Source organism: Stegostoma tigrinum, chromosome 4, assembly GCF_030684315.1.
Source record: "Stegostoma tigrinum isolate sSteTig4 chromosome 4, sSteTig4.hap1, whole genome shotgun sequence".
In the NCBI taxonomy this organism is placed as follows: Eukaryota; Metazoa; Chordata; class Chondrichthyes; order Orectolobiformes; family Stegostomatidae; genus Stegostoma; species Stegostoma tigrinum.
In genome coordinates this window covers 95,927,167-95,936,945 of record NC_081357.1, presented here as the reverse complement: position 1 = coordinate 95,936,945, position 9,779 = coordinate 95,927,167, and the positions used below count along the sequence as shown (strand labels likewise).

At 47.2% G+C, this 9,779-nt stretch overlaps 1 long non-coding RNA gene across 1 annotated transcript; it reads left to right on the top strand.

Moving 5' to 3' along the window:
• Positions 1–1,342: 1,342 nt before the first annotated feature.
• Positions 1,343–9,560, top strand: LOC132209573 (uncharacterized). Its single transcript, XR_009445722.1, has 3 exons — positions 1,343–1,555; positions 1,677–1,732; positions 9,347–9,560. It is a non-coding gene; the product is annotated as an uncharacterized LOC132209573 (long non-coding RNA).
• Positions 9,561–9,779: the final 219 nt, after the last annotated feature.

Here is a 9,779-nt window from a genome sequence, read left to right as displayed (position 1 = left end):
AGATAGGGAGGGGCTGTAGGAGAGATAGGAAGGGGCTGTAGGAGAGATAGGCAGGGGCTGTAGGAGAGATAGGGAGGGGCTGTAGGAGATAGGCAGGAGCTGTAGGAGAGATAGGGAGGGGCTGTAGGAGAGATAGGCAGGGGCTGTAAGAGAGATAGGCAGGGGCTGTAGGAGAGATAGTCAGGGGCCGTAGGAGATATAGGGAGTGGCTGTAGGAGAGATAGAGAGGTGTGAGGCCATCAAACGTACAAATGAAGGCAATGCTAAAACAGAAGCCAACATGAGCTTTGAGGTGCAGGGACTTGTAAGGATTGGGTAAATGGTGGATTAGATGGGAAGAATTTCAATTCCTCAAAGTCGCTCGGAAGGAGGAAGTGGCCTAACCAGCTTGGAGCCCTGGGACCTGAGGGAGTGGAAGGCTTGGGTGAACTTTTAATAGCTGGCCCAGTTGATCAAGATCCCATTGTACTCTTAGATAACCGTCTTCACTGTCCAATATTCTCATCCAAATCATTTATAAATATTCATTTACATTATATAAATGATGAATAACAGTGAATCCAGCACCAAAATGTGGGGCACACCATTAGTCAACGGGGACTGACTCATTTCAAGACATCACTATTAATGTCTCCATGTTCCCTAGCTTCCATGTTTTTCTCCATGGTAAATACCGATGCAAAATATTCATCGAGGATCTCACCCAACTCCTGCAGTTCCATTCACAGAATTTAAATAGAGCTTGTTATTACAGCCTTATCACTTAAAGATTGTTCACATTATGGAGAAACAATGTAATTGTCAATGTTTTGTTGATTTTAAGGAGCCCTATTATTTCATAGTTGCTCTTGCCTTTAATCTCTTTGGATTCTTCTTAATTTGATCTGCCAAAGCTCTCTCATGTCTCCATTTTGCCCTCTTGATTTCTCTCTTAAGTGTACTCCTACACCTGGTACACTCAAGGGATTCTTTTGATCACAGCTGTCTATACCTTTTTCTTGACCAAAGCCTCAATATCTCTAGTCACCCAGTGTCCCTATTATATAATTCTATTGTATTATGATCTCTGCCCCTCATGATTACTTCATCTTAAGGTCCCTCATCAAGTCAACCTCATTATACATCACCAAATCCAGAACTGCCTGTTTCCTGATATCATTATATAATGTGCCGAGGTGTGTGTCACCATAGATGGTGGCCGGGAGTGAGTCATTATAGACTGTGCCCAGCTGTTCATTATTGTAGACTTTGCCCAGATGTGAGTCACTGTAGACTGTGCCCAGGTGTGTGGCACTATAAACCGTGCCTCTAATTTCACAAATCTTTTAAGCCAATAATTGATGTTAGGTGGGAGGCACAGTGTTGCTACAAGATGATGAGCTACGCGTAGAGAAGCCAATTGTTAACATCTCCAAGATGCTAAGTCTACACTAAAGGAAATACCTACAATGGTTAGGAAAAATCCTGGGATTGCTGCTGGCTAGTAAGCCTTTTGACGTATTTAAATGTCGTGACTATGGGGAGACACTGGTTATACTCTCCAACCTCTGCGAAAGTAATTGGAAAACCAAAATACCCAACTATTTAAATAGAGCTTGTTATTACAGCCTTTTCACTTAAAGATTGTTCACATTATGGAGAAACAATGTAAAGGATATAGTTTTGTTTGGATCTAGGTATCAAGAGGATATCAGAAATAACTGATAGTTTACAGGTAAAGGAACAAATGAAAGTGAGTATGTTTCAATATGTGTTAATGTTTTAAAATATATTTTATTCTTGTCCACACAATGTAATGGAATGTATTGGAACATGGCATCTCACTTCTTTTCAACATTGTTGGTGTTATGAAGACTCTTCATATTTCTTCATTTTTGTCGACTTGAAGGCTTGTGATACCTGCATTTTATTTTGAAAGGATCAATCAAATGAATAGTTGTTTTAGCAGGTAGTTCTTGAAAGTCACATGTGTTGTGATAACTTTGATTACTGCCTGGGTCAATGATGCCCAACTGATGTTCAGCTAGGGGGAAGGAAAAAAGATTCCCAGTCCAGTCCCCAGCTTCTGAAAAACTCCTCATGGTCTGGTGTGGGAGCGTGAGCCCTAGTCCAGTCTGGAACTGGACGGTTCTCCTGAAGCTGTCCAGAAAAATCCAATGTATGACAGTATATGAGTCTGTGCAATAGAGAGTGCATGTGAATGTTTGTTAAAGAGAATGAATGAGAATGTGTGTGACTGCGAGTGCCCGTGTATGAGAGTGTAAGAGTTTGGGTGCAGGCGTGTGTGAGTATGTATGTACCTGTTTATGGGAGTGTGTGTGTGTGCGTGCGTGTGTGTGTCTGTTTATGAGAGTGTGTGTGTGTGTGTGTGTGTGTGTGTGTGTGTTTGTGTCTGTTTATGGGGGTGAGTGACTGTGTGTGTGTTTCTGTGTGAGTGCGTGTGTGTGTCTGTTTATGGAAGTGAGTGATTGAATGTGTGTGTGTGTGTGTGTGTGTGTGTGTGTGTGTGTGTGTGTGAGAGAGAGAGAGAGAGAGAGAGAGAGTGAGTGCCTGTTTATGAGAGTGTGTGAGTTTGGGTTTGTGTATAAATGAGTGTGTGTGGATTTATTCAAAAAATTTGCCTGCTGTATTCCATATCTGCCTGAACCAAAGCCCTAATCACTATATAACCTGTGTGCAGTTTATATAAATGCAGCTGTTTCTGAAGAAGTTGTCCCTTGTTTTTAACCTGACCTTGGACATCTCCTGCAATGTAAATACTGGCTGCTATTGAGAGGATCACATTTCTGTGAAGCGGCTCCTCCTTTGCCACATGGAGCAGGCTGACCTGATGTTGTAGTGGGGCCTCAATCCAGTTTGCTTTGTTGACTGTAGGTGAGGCTAAAGGTCACTGTTCAAAAGGAATCGTGCTGGCTCATTGAGGAGGGGGAGGTGCGTGGGGAAGGGAATTTCGGCACGTAATATTTCTATCCTTTAGACAGCATAGTGTGCTTGGAGCCGGCATCACAGTGTGATGGTCATTGTGGGTGTGTTGACTGCCCGAGAATGAAACTCTAGGTGGAGACGCACTGCTTGTAGTCGACTTCATTGTCCCTTTCGCCAGCCATCTTGGAATTACCCCTTCCAGTTGTCCAAACCCTTAGACGGTTTGTCACATCCGCTCCCCCTTTCTCTCCAACAGTGTTTCCTTTATCACTATCTCCAGTTCTCTTGGAGCCAGCAAGTAGAATTATTGTAGGAAAATAGAAACCACAAGCAACTGTGTTTCTCTTTGCAGATTCTGTCGAGTGTCAATTAGTGATTTATCTTAAAATTCCTGGAAACTCCAGGACAATGCTGAAAGGTTTGCAGCCCCCTCCCTGGGAATGGCCAGCTTGACGTGGCACATTAACAGCAATGACAGGGGTATGGTTCCTCAGCGGCCCTGGGGAGGCCAAATGTGACAACCAGAATTTTAATGAAGTCTGTCAGCAAACCCTTGGATCAGGCACTGAATGGACGGCCTAGTTCATGGAGATTCCAGCAGCTGGATCCCGAGGGAACAGAACCTTGACATCGGAGAGAGGGAAATCCTGGAATTGGGAGGAGAGCGAGAGGGATTGACATTGGTGATAATGGGAACTGCAGATGCTGGAGAATCCAAATGACAAAGTGTGAGGCTGGATGAACACAGCAGGCCCAGTAGCATCTCAGGAGCACAAAAGCTGACGTTTCGGGCCTAGACCCTTCATCAGAGAGGGGGATGGGGAGAGGGTTCTGGAATAAATAGGGAAAGAGGAGGAGGCGGACCGAAGATGGAGAGAAAAGAAGATAGGTGGAGAGGAGAGTATAGGTGGGGAGGTAGGGAGGGGATAGGTCAGTCCAGGGAAGATGGACAGGTCAAGGAGGTGGGATGAGGTTAGTAGGTAGGAGATGGAGGTGCGGCTTGAGGTGGGAGGAAGGGATGGGTGAGAGGAAGAACAGGTTAGGGAAGCAGAGACAGGTTGGACTGGTTTTGGGATGCAGTGGGTGGAGGGGAAGAGCTGGGCTGGTTGTGTGGTGCAGTGGAGGGAGGGGATGAACTGGGCTGGTTTTGGGATGCGGTGGGGGAAGGGGAGATTTTGAAACTGGTGAAGTCCACATTGACACCATTAGGCTGCAGGGTTCCCAAGCGGAATATGAGTTGCTGTTCCTGCAACCTTCGGGTGGCATCATTGTGGCACTGCAGGAGGCCCATGATGGACATGTCATCTAAAGAATGGGAGGGGGAGTGGAAATGGTTTGCGACTGGGAGGTGCAGTTGTTTATTGCGAACCGAGCGGAGGTGTATGAAAATGTCAGCCAAGCTCCTTGGAGGTTAAGGCTTCAAATCCAGAGCCTTAACCCTTACTTGGGCTAACACTGCAGTTTGGGACATGGGTTAGGCTAAGAGAAGGGGTCAGATTCTCATTAAGAGATTGTTTTTGGAGTGAAATGTTAGACTAAGAGGCGATCATGGTCAGAACCAGTTCAACACCTCAAGCCTTTCCAATACCATTTAACATGAACATGGGTCTGTTCTTAACACTATCTGCCTGCCTTGGTTCCATAACCCTTGATGAACAAAAGTCCGTCAACGTAACACCTCCCGTGTGCCGACAAAGGACCGGGCTGTGTGAGAAATGTCTGCACCCAGAGGGTTGTTGTTCATTGAAATTTTCTTCACCAAGGGACTTGGAATCCTCAGTCAGTGAGTATACTCAAAACTGAGATAGATGCATTTTGAATTCTAAGGATAAATAAGGAGAGAGGAAAGGAAAGTAGAGATATCAATGGTGAACATGTATTGGGGCAGCACTGTGGCTCAGTGGTTAGGACTGCTGCCTCACAGTGCCAGGGACCTGGATTCGATTCCACCCTCAGGTGACTGTCTGTGTGGAGTTTGCACATTCTCCTTGTGTCTGCGTGAATTTCCTCCGGGTGCTCCGGTTTCCTCCCACAGTCCAAAGATGTGTAGGTTGGGTGGATTGACCATGCTGAATTGTCCATAGTGTTCAGGGATGTCCAGATCATGTGGGTTATAGAGGATGGGTCTGGGTGGGATGCTCTGAGGGTCAGTGTGGTTGTTGGGCCGAAGGGCCTGTTCCAACACTTTAGGGATTCAATGAATGAAATCCCATTTCTCCTTAGAGAGTGGTGTGGAGGTGTGCTGTGTGGCACATCATTGAGTGAAAATACCATGGGAGGCGGAGTTAGAACACTCCAGAAAACTAGAAAGATCACATGGCCATGAACACATGGATAAAGTAGGATAGTCCTGACCTATTGTAACTTAGAGGATCGGGATGTGCTAAATCTATGATTAAGATGAATCGCAGTATTTAGCATTGATGCATAAGAAATGATGTTACCTTGAAGCCTGAGCCTGCAATCAGTTCTTGACTTATTCCTCGACTGGTCTGTCTTAAACCCAAACTCACAGGGTGGCATCAAACAATGTGCTAAAAGATGGTGGGAGCTGCAGGATACTGTCTTGAAAAAGATAGCGGCAGTGAAGATCAAGAAATAGACCTGAGGTAATCTAGGAAAGAGAAGAATTCAGGAAGTACTCTTCAATAAATCAGTGATACTGCTTTAAGACCAACCATCAGCCTGGAAAGTCACAGAACTGAACTGCTGCTGTAAAGGAAAAAAAAACTCTGATTTAAAATCTCTGAAAAACCAGCACAACATAATGAGTCCAGAAAGCCTCCTAAAGCTGGTAATAGGGAAAACAGGGCTTTTTGTTTAAAGAAAAGCACAGCAAGAACAGTAAAAGCCCTCTAGCAGCTAAGACGATAAATCCAAATGAACTATCCAGGAAAAGACGCTGAGTAGCGGACTCCCAAACTAAGTCTGATCCCCTAAGGGAAGGGACCAAAGTTTCAAATCGGCCTGAAGAATTAGGCTGAAGATTGCAGTTCAGACTTCCAATAGGGGTTAACAAATTTCTGAACTGTTTACTTGGCTGCAAAGCAAACAACAACATATTAACATAATCCTTCAGGCACAGGCTTAAAGAAAATTTATTGAGAAAGGAAAGAAAATCGGAACACAGATTGTCATGATATTTGAAGTATCAGATTCCCAACGGTGAAGTTAGTGACATATCTGTCTTTGAGCAAGGAAACAAATGTACCGTAGCCAAATTTGCAGGCAACATGAAAATAAGTGGAAATGCAGGTTGTGAGAGGGATGCAGTTTACAAAGAGTTATAGATAGGTTAAGAGAGTGGACATTAAGTTGGCAAATGGAGCATAATGTGTGAAAATATGAAGTGCATTTTAGAGGGGAGAACAAAAGAATGTAATATTATTTAAAAGGAGAGAAACTACAGAAAGCTGAAACACCAAGAGACTGGGGGGGTTCTTGTACAAACCACAGAGAGCTGGTATACAGGTGCAGCAGGTAATCAGGAAGGCTCGTGGAATGTTTGCCCTTACTTCAAGGTGCTTGGTGTATAAGGGTAGGGAAGCCTTACTGCAACTGTACAAGATGATACTGAGACCACATTTGGTGTACTGTGGGCAGTTTTAGTTCCCTTATTTAAGGAAATATATTTCATTGGAGGCAGTTCAGAGAAGGTTCACTGGGATACTACCTGGTATGGAGGGATTGTCTTATGAGGAAAGGCTAAACAGGTTGAGATTCTGCTCACTGCAGTTTAGATGAACGAGAGATGACCTTATTGAAACATAAAGGATTCTTAAGAGTCCTGACAAAGTAAATGCTGAAAAGATGCTTCCCTTCATGGGAGAGTCTAGGACCAGAGGGCATTGTCTCAGAATAAAGGAATGCCAATTTAAGACTGAGGTAAGGAGGAATTTCTTCTTTCAAAGTGTTGAGAGTCTGGGGACAGAGTCCTTGTGTATATTTAAGGCCGAGATAGATAGATTCTTGCTCAGTAGGGGCATCAAGGGTTATCGAGAAAGGGCGGGAAAGTAGTTGAGGGAATGTCAGATCAGCCATGATCCTATAGAAAGGCAGAGCAGGCTTGAGGGGCCAAATGGCCTACTCCTGCTCCTATTTCTTATGGTCTCATTATTTTAATGGTTTAATTGGCTAATTCAAGGTCTTATTTGCAACTTAGAAGTTTTTCTGAGTTCATTCAGTAAAATATGAAAAACAACGGAATGTAGAAAAATATGAGTCTGATCATGAACTGTTGAATTTGCTGCAAAAATACCAACATCCAGGAATTTATGCAGTATACTCTCCAAAGCCTGTCCACCATCTACAAGGCCCAGATCAGGAGTGTGATGGAATACCCCCCACTTGCCTGGCTAAGTGCAGCCCCAACAACACTCAAGAAGCTTGACACCATCCAGGACAAAGCAGCTCACTTGATTGGCACTACATCCACAAGCAGTCACTCCCTCCACCTCCAACACTCAGCATCAGCAGTGTGTACTATCTACAAGACGCACTGCAGAAGTTTGCCAAAGATCCTTAGACAGCACCTTCCAAACCCACGACCATCTAGTAGGGCAAGGGAAGCAGATACCTGAGAACACCACCTCCTGCAAGTTCCCCTCCAGGTCACTCACTATTCTGACTTGTGAATATATCACTGCTCTTGTTGTTCGGTCAAAATCCTGGAATTCCGTCCCTAAGGGCATTATGGGTCACCCAAGAACGCATGGACTGCAGCTGTTCAAAAGGCAGCTCAAGAAAGCACCGAGGGACGAGCACTAAGTGCTGGCCAACCAATAACATTTACAGCCCACAAGTGAATTAAAAGTAAAGGGAGTGTGAAAGCAGGAAGGGGTAAGGGAGAGTGGAAAAGTGTCAGTGGGGCTCGGTCAATGGAGGTGGTTAGAATGGGTATAGTGTGAGCAGGAGAAGTGAGATTGTGTGAAGGGTGAGTGGGGGCAGCGAGAAAGGAGGGAGAAAGAATTAAGAGATACAGAGTGGAGACAGGGAGAGTGGGGGGAGAGGGAGTGGGGGCAGCAAGAGTGGGGGGAGAGGGAGTGGGGGCAGGGAGAGTTGGGGCAGCAAGATTGGAGGGAGAGAGAGTGGGGGCAGGGAGAGTGGGGGGAGAGGGAGTGGGGGCAGGGAGAGTGGGGGAGAGGGAGTGGGGGCAGGGAGAGTGGGGGGAGAGACAAAGGGGCAGGGAGAGTGGGGGGAGAGGGAGTGGGGGCAGAGAGAGTGGGGGAGAGGAAATGGGGGCAGGGAGAGTGGGGGCAGGGAGAGTGGGGGGAGAGACAAAGGGGCAGGGAGAGTGGGGGGAGAGGGAGTGGGGGGAGAGGGAGTGGGGGCAGGGAGAGTGGGGGAGAGGGAGTGGGGGCAAGGAGAGTGGGGGGAGAGGGAGTGGGGGCAAGGAGAGTGGGGAAGAGGGAGTGGGGGGAGAGGAAGTGGGGACAGGGAGATTGGGGGGAGAGGGAGTGGGGGCAGGGAGAGTGGGGGGAGAGGGAGTGGGGGCAGGGAGATTGGGGGGAGAGGGAGTGGGGGCAGGGAGAGTGGGGGGAGAGGGAGTGGGGGCAGGGAGAGTGGGGGGAGAGACAAAGGGGCAGGGAGAGTGGGGGGAGAGGGAGTGGGGGCAGGGAGAGTGGGGGAGAGGGAGTGGGGGCAGGGAGAGTGGGGGAGAGGGAGTGGGGGCAAGGAGAGTGGGGGGAGAGGGAGTGGGGGCAAGGAGGGTGGGGGGAGAGGGAGTGGGGGGAGAGGGAGTGGGGACAGGGAGATTGGGGGGAGAGGGAGTGGGGGCAGGGAGAGTGGGGGGAGAGGGAGTGGGGTTTGTGGAGAGAGGGCCCTGAAAGGTGACAGAAGCTACGGGTGGAAACCCTGATGCTGATTGCACTGGAAGGTATCACTGTCCTGTCACTGGGGACGGCCATCCTTGGTTCAGGCACACCCACATCTACATAAGGGGCAGCATGGTGGCTCAGTGGTTAGCACTGCAGCCTCATAGCACCAGGGACCCGGGTTTGATTCCAGCCTCAGGCGACTGTCTGTGTGGAGTTTGCACATTCTCCCCGTGTCTGTGTGGGTTTCCTCCGGGTGCTCCGGTTTCCTCCCACAGTCCAAAGATGTGCAGGCTCGGTGGATCGGCCATGCTAAACTAACTGTAGTGTTCAGGGGTGTGTGGGGTATAGGGGGATGGGTCTGGGTGGGATGCACTGAGGGTCGATGTGGACTTGTTGGGCTGAAGGGCCTGTTTCCACACTATAGGGAATCTAATCTAATCTAATAACCAGCCCTATAATATCCCAAAGCTGGCACCATCTGTGTCTCTTCACAGCATCTGTTGTAGACCACCCCTTTCCTCAGGAATTGGTGGGAGATTGAAATGTAACTGGATAGGCTGTGTTTTCCCTTTCCAAATGTCATTTTTGTTCTTTCCACCTGACAGCTGCATAAAAACCATAGCCACCACGAGAGAGAGACAGTAGGAACTGCAGATGCTGGAGAATCTGAGATGACACGGTGTAGAGCTGGATGAACACAGCAGGCCAAGCAGCATCAGAGGAGCAGGAAGGCTGATGTTTTGGGCCTAGACCCTTCTTCAGAAATTGTTTAACCAGCATGTTTACTATCTCCGCAATGGTCACCTACAGCTTACTTATGTGCACCTTCAACATAATAAGTATCTCAAATAAAAGTCTCACAGAAACACTATGAAACATACCTGTTGTTTCTCAGCAAGCCACATAAGGTGATATTAACACAGATGAACAGCAACACAGTGAAAAGGTCTCGGGTTTACGGGCTGTTTTAAAGGGGGAGGTGAAGTAGAGAGGTAAAGGTTTTTAAGGAGGGAACTCCAAAACATGGGGCCGAGGAAA